Below are 15,506 nucleotides of genomic sequence, written 5' to 3' on the forward strand. Positions count from 1 at the left end.
CATGTTGGCCAGGATGGTCTCGATCTCTTGACCTCGTGATCCTCCTGCCTCTGCCTCCCAAAGTGCTGGGATTATAGGCGAGAGCCACTGCACCCGGCTGGCTTAAATTTTCTTACAGTCTGGTGGTTGAGTTCTAAAGGCGAGTGTCCCAAGAGAAGAGAGCCAGATAGAAGCATATTGGCTTTTGTGACCTTGCCTTGACTAGTGTCACTTCTACTGTATTTTTTAGGTAGAGGCAGTACTGTGTCCTGCAAATTCTAGCTGCCTCAGCTTCCCCTAGCCCTATTGGCTCCTCAGTTCACCAAGACCCTTGTATTTTGTTTCAGTGTTCTTTCCCTGAAGTGAAGCCTGGGAGTTGTCACCAGGCTGTGGGTTTGGTTAATTGTTAAGTTTACCTTTTGTTTCCTTTCCCTGGTGGAGGATCACAGTCTTGCCCTACTTCTTGCCCAGTGTCTAAAAACTGTTATTTCATGTATGTTGTCTGGTTTTCTAGCTGTTTATAGTGAGAGGACAGTTCTCATAGCAGTTACAACTTCATGTTCCAAGTTGAGAATCCTCCTGTTTAAATTTCGTTAATACAGTCAGCCCTCTGTATATGTGGGACCCGCATCATTGGATTCAACTAACCTTGGATCAGAATATTTGGAAAAGAAAATAATAACAATACAACGATAAAACAACACACGTTCTTTAAAATATGGCCTAACAACAACAAGTTGAGTATCCCTAATCCAGAAATCTGAAATGCTCTAAATTCTGAAACTTTTTGAATGCCATAATGCTCAAAGGACATACTTATTTGAGCCTTTCCGATTTTCAACTTAGGGATGTTGAACCAGTAAATATGTAATGCAAATATCCCAAAATCTGAAAAATCCCAAATCCAAAACACTTCTGGTCTCAAGCATTTCAGATAAGGATTATTCAACTATATTTATGTGGCATTTACATTATATTAGATATTACAAGTAATGTAGAGACAATTTAAAGTATAGAGAAGGATGTGTGTAGGTTATATGCAAATACTATGCCCCCCTGCCAACAGAATTTTGCTCTTGTCACCCGTGTTGGAGTGCAGTGGTGTGATCTCAGTTCACTGCAACTCCACCTCCTGGGTTCAAGTGATTCTCCTGCCTTAGCCTCCCAAGTAGCTGGGATTACAGGTGTCTGCCATCACACCCAGCTAATTTTTGTATTTTAGTAGAGAGGGGATTTTACCATGTTGGCCAGGCTGGTCTTGAACTCCTGACTTTAGGTGGTCTACCCACCTCAGCCTCCCAAAGTGCTCGGATTACAGGTGTCAGCCTCTGTGACCAGCCATTTTATATAAAGTACTTGAGCATATGTGGATTTTGTTATCTGAGGGGGATCCTGGAGTCAATCCCCCATGGATACCAAGGAATGATTCTACCTTCAGTGATTTATTAGTTTCATTTGCCAACAGATTTTATGTCAGTTCTACTTTCTAATTTGCCAGCTTTTTTACTTTTTACTCCTTTTTGAAAACTTTGATAAAATGTATATATAACATAAAATTTACCATTTTAATCATTTTTAAATGTACCGTTCTGTGGTATCATGTACATTCACAGTGCTGTGCAGTCATTATCACTGTTTACTTCCAGAACTTTTTCATCTTCTTAAACTGAAACTACATGCTTATTATACAACAATCCCTGTTTTCCTCTCCCCCAGCCGCCATTCCACCATCTTTGAACTCGACTGCTCTAGGTATGTCACATGAATGGAATCCTACATTTGTCCTTTTGTGACTGGCGTACTTCACTTAGCATGTCTTCAGGGTTCATCCGTGTTGTAGTATGTATCAGAATTTCAGAATTAGCTTTTTTTGAAGGCTGAATAATATTTGAATATATAGATAGGCCACATTTTTCTTATCCGTTCTTTCATGGGTGGGCATGGATTGCTTCCACCCTCTGGCTGTTGTGAATAATGCTGTTGTGAACATGGCCGTACGAACATTTCTTCAAGACTCTGCTTTCTATTCTTTCTAGCTTTATGTTTGCATTTATCTTTGTATATTTTTTCTTTATTACTTTGCTTTTATTCTGAATCTGAATGTTCTTTTTTCATTGTTGACAATATAATAATTTAAAATGGAATGTTTATTTTGCAGTCTACATCCTTTACAGCAAGCTAAACAGTTTTGGTTAAATTTGTTGAAAACAGTCTGAAAGTTTCAATGACTTTATGACACTGTTTGATACATTTTCACTTTGGACAACATGGTGGTGGTGAGTAGTTTCTGGTGCAGTGAAATCCAGTTTTCAGATATTCCTAGTTTTGGATTCTCAGCTGCATATTTGAAATCATCACATTCAGAATTCTTTTGTTCCAGAACATATATGTTCCCATTCTTGTTTGTACTTGAGTCATATTTAATCACGTATATTTGTAGTATGCTTAGATGTAGTAGTTTCTATTTTCATAACTACTTTTCTGTTGATTGATTATGGTGAATTGCAGCTGCAAAGTCATACTGTGTAGTAGCAAAAACACTAACATAAGAAGTAAATAGTAGCAAGCAAAGGATTTTTAAAATATCCAAGCCTAGTCATATATACTCATTTAGCTCAGTAGTTTTCAGCTATGGTAATACCATTTTCTGGGGTGCATTTTTGAAATTTGTGGGAGCATTTTTGTTTGGCAGCATAGTAGAGGTCATTACAGACATTTAGTGGACAGCGTTTAGGTCTGCTAGATGTCTTGCAGTGTGCAGAAAAGTGCTATACAATGAATAACTATTCTGTCTCATATGGTGTTTGAAGCTCCTTTAATTACTCACATCTAAAGTATTTTACATATAAACAGATCATTTTTTACATAATACACTACATTTTCTATGAACGGCACTGCTGTGTAAATCAAGGAGTGAGTAATGTCCTTTCATTTAAGGCTTTACCAAGAGCTTGCCATTTTGGTAAAATGCATCACCTATGGCAGTACTCTTCATGGTGTTGTAGTCACCATTTGACACACCTGATTCAGTTTGCATTTGTTGCTGTCACAGTCATGGTGATGTTTCATATTGATGCAAGCATCTTACTGTACCATGATATTTCCTAGTGTATTGATGCTCCAGTTTTAATATGTTAAATAGTGTTTTATTATGAATTAACTTCCTTTTCTTTATTCTCCATATTATAGTTAGGACATTGTAATGATTTTTTAAGTTATGTAGAGTATTAATATAATTTCAGTATAATGAAGAGACTTAAATATTTTTATTATGAACAGGAGATGTTAGGTGTGGTAAACTTGGGACAGTAGTCCCTATGGCACACCCACTCTTTAAGATTACTTCAGGATTTCTGTGAAGTTATTAATCTTATACTTCAGATGTATATGAAAATATTATTTTATTGATTTTCCTTGGAAATTACCACATCATCTATCTGTTGATCACTTGACAAGTGATTGGGCGATACTGGTGGTCCATAGACTACACTTTGGAAAGAAGTGCCTTATATCTTATCTTCTTGTCCTCAGTTACTGAATGTGCTCTGTATTCCACTTTATCAGATACCATTTTTTCCCTAACATTTTTTTTTTCTTTTGTAGCGACAGGGTCTCACTCTGTCACCCAGGCTGGATTTCAGTGGCATGACCATGGCTCCACTGCACCCATAACCTCCCAGGCTCAAGGGATCCTCCCACTTCATCTTCCTGAGTGGCTAGGATTATAGGTACACACCACTGTGCCTAATTTATTTTTTGTAAAGATGAGGTCTCACTATGTTGCCTGGGGCAAACTATAATTTTTATACATGGGCTGGGTGCAGTGGCTCACACCTGTAATCCCAGCACTTTGGGAGGCCGAGGTGGGCAGATCACTTGAGGTTAGGCATTCGAGACCAGGCTGGCCAACATGTTGAAACCCCGTCTCTACTGAAAATACAAAAATCAGCTGGGCATGGTGGCGTACGCCTGTAATCTCAGCTCCTCAGGAGGCTGAGGCAGGAGAATCACTGGAACCTGGGAGGCAGAGGTTGCAGTGAACCATGATTGTGCCTCTGCACTTCAGCCTGGAGAACAGAGCAAGACTCTATCTAAAAAAAAAAAATATTTTTAATACATGAATTGTCTAATACCATAGTTGTTCAACTCTAAGATAAACTTTTTCTCAATACTGTTAAATATTTTTGATGGTCCTTTGTATAGTCCTTAATGGCAAAAGAAATTCACAAGTGCTGTTGCAGCTGTCATTGCCTGCATATATATATATAAACTTTGCCATGTGTGGAGGTGTCTTCTCAACCATTTGTCACCTAATTAAAGTTATTTGCACTGGCAACATTACACATGGCAGCATTTTAAGTTAAATTTAGATAAGCAATTACTTTCGATATATCTTTCTTAAAAAGACTATGCTACAAGGATTATTTTATGTATAGGAAATAGCCTGTAACAAGATAAATAATACAGTTAAAAGCAATAGAAATAGCTAAATCTTAGGAATACATTGTAGAGCATTTGAGAGATAATGGGGGTTAACTGTGACTGATTCATGACTTGGGATGGAATATCAGTCAAGCACTAATTTTTTTTAAAACATCCTTATTTTTAAGAGAAACTGCTTAATTTCTAGGGACATCTATTTGAGGAAAGATGAAACTGAGTTTAAATACAAAATTCAGAGGATTCTCAGATGTTCTTTTATTTGCCTCGAAATTATGCTGTCAGCCCCAAAGATGTCAAAAAGAACAGAATTCTGGCTTTTGAGAAATAACATATTTCTCTGATACTATTGCATAACTGGCGATGGCCAAAAGTTCAGAAAAATCATTAGACTTTGAATGTGAAGAAAGTTTCAGTTCAAACTTTGATCAGAGTCTGAAGAGGAAAGTGGTATGTAACTGTTTTGGGAAATGTATGCTGTTGTACAATCCACTGTGTCTTAGAATAGAAGAAATGCATTATTTCTCCATTTTAAATTCTTTTTTTGGAGCGTGTCTTTTTCAAGATAAACTTTGTCATGTGTGAAGCTGTCTTTTCAAGGTAAATTACGCCTTACTATTTCAGTTAATTCAGAAAATGACTCTTGATGATTGACTATTAGTCTTTTAATAGTTCTAAGTTCCTCAAATACAATATTCTCTCTAGAGGTATATGTCCCAACCTTGCATAATAATAGGAATTCCTTAACATGTTGTTACATGGATTCTAAGGCTCTTCCCCTAAAGTTTATTACGGTGTATAGTCTAGGTTGGAACCCAGTAATCTAGATTTGGAAATACCTTAGGTTACAGGCCTCCAACCTTTTTGGCATCAGGGACTGATTTTGTGGCAGACAGTTTTTCTACGGATGGGAAGGAGGGGGAGGATGTTTTCAGGATGATTCAAGCACATTACTTTATGTTGCATTTTATTTCTGTTATTATATTGTAATATATAATAATTATACAACTCATCATAATGTAGAATCAGTGGGAGCTCTGAACTTGTTTTTCTGCAACTACTTGGTCCCATCTCAGGGTGATGGGAGTCAGTGACAGATCATCAGGCATTCGATTCTCATGAGTGCACAACCTAGATCCCTTGCACGTGCTGTTCACAATAGGGTTAGCCCTCCTATGAAAATTTAATGCCGCTGGCTGATGTGACAGAAGGTGGAACTCAGACGTTAATGCGAGCGATGGGAAGAGGCTGTAAATACAGATGAAGCTTCACTGACTTGCCTGCCTCTCTCTCCTGCAGTGTGGCCCACTTCCTAATAGGCCACTAACTGGTCTCAGTCTGACCTGGAGGTTGGGGACCCCTGCCTTAGGTGATTCTTCCAGGCTAGCTTGGGAAATACTGCTGTTAGAGTGTAGGCTTCTTCCTGGGGGTGCAGCCTAGTCTTGACTACTGTATAAAATTTCTTTGCTACAACTTAGAATACATCTACTATCCCAGTATTATAGTAATATATGCTAATAAATGTAGTAATATTTAGACTATTAGTAACATGTGAGCACTTCCTGTGTGTAAGGACCCATGCCAAACACTGAATAGGTTGTTGAATCCTCACAACTTTCATCAGTAGATACTATTATACTGATTTGCAAATGAGGGTAAATAGTCTGTACAAGGCCTTATAGCTAGTAAGTGGTACACCCAGGATTGGAACCGAAGCAAACTGACTTTAGAGCCTGTGCTCTTAAACCACACTGTACTGGCTGTTGCAGATCAGACGCTGAGCTGTGCTGATTGCGCAGTGCATTGTAGAGTAGTGTCCAGTTCACTATGAGTGTGAAGCAACAGATATGATAAGACATGAAACAGCAGCAGTAAGAGGCAGTGTGTAACCAGGAGTATTGCCTCATGAGTGCGTGGGAGGGTGTCAGAGTAGCCAGCACTTCTATTAAACAATCTCGAAGGGCCACAAAGTGATAAATTGGGTAACTGTCAATGCTTCTCAAGATTAGCACTTCGCAAAGTGTGGCCCTTATTCCTCTAGAAATCTCTCATGGGATCCTGAAGGTCAAACCTTTATATAGTATTTCTGAGAAGTTGTCTTTTTCTCTGTGTTAACATTTGTATTGATGGTACTGCTGGTGCCTAAGCGTGAATCAAGGCGGTGGCAGCAAAGTGTGCTCATAGCCATTGTATTCTTCACCACCACACACTCTATAGTTTTTTTTAAAAGCCAGTTTCACCTAAGAATGCCCTTAATGAAGTAGTAAAAAATACTTCTTTTATTAAATCTTGACACTAGATTGCACATCTTTTTAATGCTTTGTGTGATATAATGGGAAGTACACACAAGGCACTTCTGCTGCATAAGTACTATGGTTATTATAAGGAAAATTACTTGTAGTGTTATTTGAGTTAAATGCTGACCTAGCATCTTTTTTCATGGATATCATTTTTACTTGTAAGAATAACTGACAAACTATGGTTATTCAGGTTTGAATATTTGGCAGATTTTGTTAAAATTAAAGAATTGATAATATTTGTTGCCAGTGATAAGATTTGGGCTTAATAGCTTCCCATTATTTGTTTGAGATGGGGTTTCGCTTTTGTTGCCCAGGCTGGAGGACAGTGGTATGATCTGGGCTCACTGCAACCTCTGCCTCCCGGGTTCATGCGATTCTCCTGCCTCACCTCCCGAGTGGCTGGGATTACAGGAGCCCGCCACCGTGCTTGGCTAATTTTTGTATTTTTAGTAGAGACAGGGTTTTACCATGCTGGCCAGGCTGGTCTCAAACTCTGAACCTCAGGCCTCCCAGAGTTCTGGAATTAGAGGTGTGAGCCACCACGCCCAGCTCAAAAATTGTTTTGTTTTGTGTTGTTTTGTTTTACATTCGTCAGTTTCTAATTGGGTAGTTGCAAAATGCCAGAAAACCATTATTTCTGTTCATTTATTGTGCTATATGGGATCTCTTGTGCTGAGAGGGTGTACTTTATAAGTTATTAGTACAAGGATTAATCACCGATAGTCCCCTTTTCTCATCATTCTTGCACTTTATGGGGTCTAGTGATCCGTCCATACGAAGAGAAGAAACTGTGGCTGGAGGAATACTGAGTTCCCTCTCCTCTTTCCTGCACACTAGAGGTAGGGTCAGGCAAGCCCTGCATGCTTCTTCCTTCCCTGCCCCTTGTGGGGGGTCATAATGAAACAGTTATATGCAGGTGCTGAAAATCCTGACATGCTCTTAGGTCCAAATAGTGATCTTGAATGTCATAAATATAAGAATATTCTTACTGCATTATTTTCTCTCACTTGAACAGGTTTTGATTATAAGAACACAAAATGCTCTGCTTTGGAAACACTTGGTGATGACTTACTTAAAAGGAATAGGAATAACAGGAAGTTAGCTTCTTGTTGTTGATAACCTTTGCAAAATTCTGTAACTTAAAGATGCTTCCTTAGACTTCGGGGCGTTCATGCTGATTGAATTTTAGATCGGCCCAATTGGCAGCCATTTTTGCTTGAGTCTTTTTGAAAATCTTTTTAGTATTATTAAAATGGTTTCCTGCCTTAAAAAAATGTACAAAATATACAATTTAACATGTATTTGGCTTTGATAGCACCTCAGGCTCTTGCCCATAAATTATTGTTTTAGTGATTTCTAGGTGTAGCTGTTGCAAAGGAAGGTGGTCACACAGCACGTAGCTACCATGATTTAAAAAGAAAAAAAAAAATCCTGTGCTGTCGGCTTGCTTCTTCTCCATTGTATGTTGGCAGTACTAGATTTACTTAACGTCGGACTGCTAGAGTGTAATTCGGCACATATCACCAAAACTTAGTTTCTTAAGCATTCTAAAATTGTTCAGGGGTGGACCATGTTTACCTCCCACTGAATGTGGAGACTTTTCCTGGTGTTTCATAGTGAACTCTTGGCTTTTCTGAGCCTTTGTTTCCTCTGCCCACCTCACAGGAGGCTGCTATGTGTGTTATCACATTTAATCCTTGAAGAGCAGTCAGTAAAGGGCAGATTGATAACTTGCACAGTCATGAGCAATTCAGTTTGAGCAGCTCAGGTTTGTTCTGTTTGGGGAACTGACTGTCACTATAAGGTTTTTTCCCCTCCTGGCCTTTTTTTTCCCCTTTGTGTGTGTGTATTTATGTATGTGTGTGCATGTGTGTGGTGGTGGTGGTGTTTGTTTTCCTGCATTGGTTTTGGGGGTTTGTTTGTTTTTGCTATTTCAAATAAAAATTCACCACACCTGCTTTCATAATATATTCAGTAGTTTTTCTGAATTGCTGTGAAAATGTGAATTTTATCTGAAACTGGTTTTTAAGGTATGGTCTTTGGACTAGTAGCATCTGTATTGCCTGGAAACTTTTTAGAAATTTATGAACGCTTGGGTCTGCCCCAAATCTGCTGAACCGGAAACTGGGATAGGGCCAGCAATCTGTGTTTTACCAAATCTTCCAGGTGATTTGGATGTACCATCAGCTTTGAGAACCACTGGTCTAGAAGATCCATGAATTTACATCATTTTGAACAAATGCTGCAACTTTCTTTCCATGTGCTTTGCTGTGCATCATATCTTCTTTGCTAACATTAGTCTTAAATGTATATCAAAAGATTTAGGAAATATGATGGTTTGTTACAGCTTCTTGCTTTGCTACTAATTGTGTACATTTTTTTCTGTATTTATTTTTTTATTTTTATTTGTTGCCACCCTGCCCCCCAGCCAAACAATCTATGGTATGCATTTTTAAAAGTTACTAAGAACAGATTTTATGCTTAGTGTCATGTTTGTCCATCTAACACTTGAATGAGTAAGTGTAATTCCTTTGGGCAGATAAAATGTCAGTGTACTTTATTTGTCTAACAGGAATTCTCTGCTTGTAGATGCAATATAATCTTGTAGACTTATAAATCAAATCTTTACTGTATGCAGACATTTTCCTTCATTTGCTTGCCTTCCTCAGGAAAAAAGTGGATGAGCAGATAAGATGGTGGTAAAGAATATATCTTTAGGCTGGGCGTGGTTGCTCACTCCTGTAATCCCAGCACTTTGGGAGGCCGAGGTGGACAGATCCTGACCTGAAGTCGGGAGTTCATGACCAACCTGGCCAACATGGTGAAACCTCATTTCTACTAAAAATACAAAAAACAATAGCCGGACATAGTGGCAGGTGCCTATAATCCCAGCTACTCAGGAGGCTGAGGCAGGAGAATCGCTTGAACCCGAGAGGCGGTTGCAGTGAGGTGAGAACACACCATTGCACTCCAGCCTGGGTGACAAGAGTGAAACTCCGTTTCAGAAGGGAAAAAAAGGGTTCATATATATAAAGATATATTCTATTAAAAAAGCTTTGTAAGAAAATGAGAGGCCAAGCGCCAGTGATTTATAGGCAGCCTGGTGGAGGAGAAGTGGTGTGTGGTCTATTACATGATCTCTAGGGCCATATGATCTCTGGTTTGAGTTCTATCACTAACTATATGACTGTTGATAAGCAATTAAGTTTTCTAGAGCTGCTTTCTCATTCATTAAGTAGGAATGATAACACCTTGTAAGTACCTAAATGAGATACTGTAGGTAATTGTACTTCATAGAATTTTAAATCTGCTAAGTGTGTGGTAGGCTGAATAATGATGCCTAAAAGATACCCATATCCTAATCTCTAGAACCTATGAATATAGGAAAGGAGGCTCTGCAGATGTATCAAATTCAGAATTTTGAGATGGAAGATTATCCTGGATTGTCTGCATTGGCCCAGTATGATCACACCGGTCCTTGGAAGAGGGAGGCAGACCAGAGTGAGTGGGGGCAGATTTCATGATGGAAGCAAGAGGTTGTAGTGACTGATGAAGGGAACGGGGGCCAAGGAATGCAGGTGGTCCTCTAGAAGATGAAAAAGGCAAGGAAGCATTCTGCCCTCAGAGCCCTCAGATGCAACCAGCCCTGGAAAAGGCATTTCAGATTCATGACCTCCGGAACTGAGAATACACTTTGTGTGAAGTCAGTATTTGTGGCAATTTCTACAGCAGCCATAGGAAACTAATATAGGGTGTTACTCATATTTTAAAAGAGAAAGTTTTTGAGAAACTGTAAAGTCCACTGTCAAAAGATCTAACATTCTTTCATTCTTTTTCACAGTATCAAGTCTGGCGTAGCAGCATTTGGCTTTTTTTTTTTTTTTGAGACTAGTCCTGAACTCTTGGGTTCGACCAATCCTCCCACTTCAGCCTCCCAAGTAGCTGTGCATGCATTTGGCTTTTTAGACTTCCTTACAATGCGGCATAAACTTTTGTGATGTAAACATATTGAGAAGATTTCCTTTGGCCTTAACAGATGGCTCTAGAGACTTTGAGTAAGTATTTAGATTTGAAAGGGGCAGCAGAGAGGACTCATTAAACCTCTGGAACATCTTAGATTAGTGTCTCTGGAAAGCCTAATTTTGTGGGAAGTGTTCTTGGAACTGAGTTTTCTTGGCAGCTCCTGGAGTTACCTTTACCAACCATCCATTATATTTCTAAATCTAGCTGGTCCAGCGAGTTGCTTTAGAGCAGTTTCTCCAAGCCTAATGTGTTTTATATTTGCACTCCAGAGGGTAGTATTTCAGAGCCTTTCAGGTGCAAACTTGGGGTTTTCCATGGTCCGGTGACTCAGCTGAGGAAAGCGCCTGACCAGTGACTGCCTGTTTATATATATATACTTTGTTAGGAATAGTTATTTTTACTGAGTCCTTGTCAACTTCCTGTCAGTCCCAGATTTTCCAATAGAAATACTTCACACTGGAATTATGTCTTTATAAGGCAGCAGCTGTCACAAAGGAGTGGTAAGGCCTGAGGACATGAGAATTTTAGGGGGAAGGGTATGTGTGAGAAGATTCAGAACTTATAACCCAGGGGGGTTTTTAGGAGTCTTGGATAAATATGATTTTCCTAGTCCCAAAAGGTAAAGACTACATGCATTGCCCACTAGTCAAGCTTCTTCATAGCTAACTAGCATGACTGATAGAAGCTAGACGTTTTCTTGGACATATTCTCAGATGCCACGTGCAAAAATCACTTCATACAGAATATATATTGATCTGTTTTTTAGAGCCATTTGGATTTTCTAAGTAAAATTTGTGATTTTACCTGTATTTGCTATATATTAATAACATGACTGTTCAAGATCTTTTAATCCATTGCTAGTATAGACAGATCATCCTGTTTCACCTGCCTCTGTGATGGCTTGTTAACCTATTAGTAGCTACTTAAACAATAAAGTATCTTTGGAAATTGTGCTACTAGTTGGCTACAACATTGTAGAAGTTGGTACCAATTACCTGAAATTATTTTTTACTTTTAGAGGACTGATAGATGCTTGTTAGAGTTGAGCCCGTCTCTGGTAACTTTGTTAAAGGGGAAAGAGAGTATCGGGGTAAAGTTTAGGGTTAGTTTTACTTTTTTTTATTATTATTGTTTGTGTTTTTGTTTTGTTTTTCTATTTTTAGAGGGAGGCTCTCACTCTGTTGCTCAGGCTGGAATGCAGTGGCGTGACTATAGCTCACTGCAGCCTCAAATTCCTGGGCTCACGCAATCCTCATGTCTCAGCCTCCTGAGTAGCTGAGAATGTAGACATGCGCCACCATGCCCAGCTAATTTTTAATTTTTTTTGGTAAAGACTGATATTTACATAGTAATCAAGTTTGTATTACATCCTGGACCTTGAAAGATTGCCAGAAAACCAAAATTGACTGTTATACAAATCACCTGTAGCTTGCTCATTGTTTGGTCATTAGTGTTATTACACCAAAGTGATAAAAAGTAGTTTATGCACAAAATTTTAGGAACTTTTTTTTCTTACACATTAGAGATAATGAGCTATGGTAAAAAAGCAGTAGTTTTTTTTTGTTTTTTTAAAGATGGGGTTTCACCATAATGGCCAGGCTGGTTTTGAACTCCTGACCTCAGGTGATCCACCCACCTCAGCCTCCCAAAGTGCTGGGATTACAGGCGTGAGCCACCGCGCCTGGCTAAAAGAGCAGTAATTTAAAGCAGCTTTGAGAAATCTAACTTTTCCCTTTGTAACCTTTTGGATTTAAGCATGATTTTTGAGAAATGGAAAAATCAGGGTAGTAGTTTTGAACATTACAAATTTGGCTTATGTTAAATATATACAGATTAATTTACAAGTCCATGGAAAATATGCAGCTAAAATAATAACAGCAATTCTAAAATAATACTTGTTAGACTAGCACTTTGTTTGGGTAATGGGGGGCATGTAAGTTAATTAAAATAAACCCTTACCATTCTGTTAATGATACCACTATTATCAGTCATTAGACTGGACAAGAAATAGCAGTTTTGGTATTTCACCCCTCTTGGGCTCCCTGGCATGTTCAAGCACTCTCACTTGAGGTCTTAGTTCTGTAATGGTGAGAATAACTCTAGACCCATGCCATCCCTGTGGTCCTCAGTGCGATCTTATGGCTGTGGTTTGACCTTTCCTCTGACTCCTGGAGATAATGTCCTGATCCTGGTCCACTAGAAAGTGACTGTTGGAGCACAACACTGCAAGTACAACTTTGCTTACAGTACCAACTAGAGCAGCCTTGAGATTCTGTCAGGGCGGTGCTGGTGAATTTTCTTTCCCTTTAATAGATTCTGCTGCTCAGTTCATCAGAAGCTGGTAAGTAGTGCAGGTCAGAATCTGCTCTTACTTGTGCACATGTATCACCTTCTCATCTCGCACCAGTGTTCATGAACAACAAGACTAGATTTTGTTTTAAGTTTTTTGTTTGTTTGTCTTTGAGATGGATTATCGCTCTGTCACTCAGGCTGGAGTGCAGTGGCACAGTCTCTGCTCACTACAACCTCTGGCTCTCAGGTTCAAGTGATTCTCCTGCTTCAGCCTCCTGAGTAGCTGGGATTACAGGCTCCCGCCACCACACCTGGCTAATTTTTGTATTTTTTTTTTTTAAGTAGAGATGGGGTTTCACCATGTTGGCCAGGCTGTTCTTGAACTCCTGACCTCAGGTGATCCACCTGTCTTGGCCTCCCAGAATGCTGGGATTATAGGCGTGAGCCACCACACCTGGCCTGTTTTAAGTTTTACATAATGCCTTACTTCTCTTTTTCTGTCACCAGACATTCAACCCTATATCAAAATTACCCTCTCCCCAAACCTGTGATTATCTCCTTTATCTCAGTAGTTAAAATGAACACAGTTCAGATTCAGTGTGGCATTTTGAAAGCCAGAGGACACACCCAGGATGATTATGGTACCTGGGTACAGGAGAACAGAAAGAGAGTTCTCTGCTATGGAATATTAATTATGAATATTAGCTCTCTTTTTACTAGATTCAAAGTAGTTTAATGGTTACCTTAAAAATAAACTGAGACTGGGTATGGTGGCTCACACCTGTAATCCTAGCACTTTGGGAAGCCGAAGTGGGAGGATCATTTGAGCTCAGGAGTTTGAAACCATCGTGGGCAACAGAGTAAGACGTCGCCTCTACTTAAAAAAATAAAATATAAGGCCAAACATGGTGGCTTGACATTGTAATCCCAGCACTTTGGGAAGCTGAGGTGGGTGGATCGCTTTGAGCTCAGGAGTTCTAGACCAGACTGGGCAACATGGTAAAACCTCTTCTCTACAAAAAATAAAAAATTAGCCAGGCATGGTGGTGGGTGCCTGTAATCCAGCTACTCAGGAGGCTGAGGCAGGAGAATCGCTTGAACCTGGGAGGCAGAGGTTGCAGTGAGCCAAGATCTTACGACTGAACTCAAGCCTGGGTACTGGGAGACAGAGTGAGACCCTGTCTTAAAAATAAATAAATAAGAAAAAATAAATAAAAATAAACTGAATTCCTATTTCCAGCCTCCCCAAAGAGACACTAAATTCTTCTTTTCTTTTTTTTTCTAATTAGTGTTGAAATTGTTGTTACATCTCCCTTTCTTCTGGTTTATTTTGTTTGAATTTCCTTTTCTCTTTTCCTTATGTTTGGTTCTGTGCATGATGAAGTTTGAGGCTATCGGTGCAGGTATTCAGTAACATAAAACTTTGTTTATAAGTTAGAATTCTATTTTACTTCTTGAGCCTGAGTAGTAATCTTAGAAAAGTCTGTTGAGATTTAGTTATAATAAACATACTACTTAATTACTGCACAAGCTTAAACACAGAGTTTGCTGTCACAATATAAACACCCAGATGAAGGCCTGAGAGAAGCCTTCACACTCCCACCCACATGAACTCTGTTGGGTGTTTTCTTCCTGCCCTCGATCTGGCAAACAAAAATAAGGAATTTATTCCAAGAATTTCTGTGAAACCAGTTTAGAAACTTTATAAATGGCTCAGCTAAATGCCCAAAACCTGACTACTGCCATTCCATTTTGCCAGCTTTCTGCAAGCCATTATTTTGTTTTAAAAAAAGTGATTTTTCTTGAGAGCTTTATTTTTCCTAAGATATTTTATCTAATTTGTTGCAAGTTTTTAAAACTGCAATTTTGAGACTTTTCTTTCCACTCTTTCTGTTTTACTCTCCGTAACTTTTATAGAATAAAACATGTTTAGGCTTTAAAATTCTAAGGTAACTATTTTAAATGGAAATAGCTAGCAGCTCTGCGAGTAAACCAGACACTGTCAGTTATTTTATCAGTTTAAGACAATAAAATTCCATTGCTTTTAATATAATTGAAAATCTGATTAAAGAGCCCAGCATCTATTTTTGATAAAATTGCCATGGTAAACAAATAGGTCATTTCTGTGCATGTGTTTGAAATGAATTTATGTAGAAAATTATTTTATTGATACTCTTGGAATGTCCCTACTTTTCAATTATCCAGTCACTTAAAATATTTACTGAGCTCTTATGTATGTGCCAGGCACTGTTCTAGCAGTAATCGAGGCATCAGGGCCGCTGCTCTCATGGAGCTAACCTTAAGAAAAACATTGATAATGACAGGACTTTGAGACCAGCCTGGGTAACACAGTGAAACCCCGTCTCTACTAAAAATACAAAAATTAGCCAGGCGTGGTGGCATGCACCTGTGGTCCTAGCTACTTTGGGTTTAAGGCAGGAGAATTGCTTGAACCTGGGAGGTAGAGGCTGC

General features: G+C 38.9%; 1 protein-coding gene across 2 annotated transcripts in view; it reads left to right on the top strand.

Moving 5' to 3' along the window:
* Positions 1–15,506, top strand: part of SPPL3 (signal peptide peptidase like 3) — a 139,292-nt gene that overhangs the window by 37,787 nt on the left and 85,999 nt on the right. The window lies entirely within an intron of this gene.

The sequence above is a fragment of the Aotus nancymaae genome, unplaced genomic scaffold (assembly GCF_030222135.1).
Source record: "Aotus nancymaae isolate 86718 unplaced genomic scaffold, 86718_ANA_hifiasm-v0.15.2.pri h1tg000021l, whole genome shotgun sequence".
In the NCBI taxonomy this organism is placed as follows: domain Eukaryota; kingdom Metazoa; phylum Chordata; class Mammalia; order Primates; family Aotidae; genus Aotus; species Aotus nancymaae.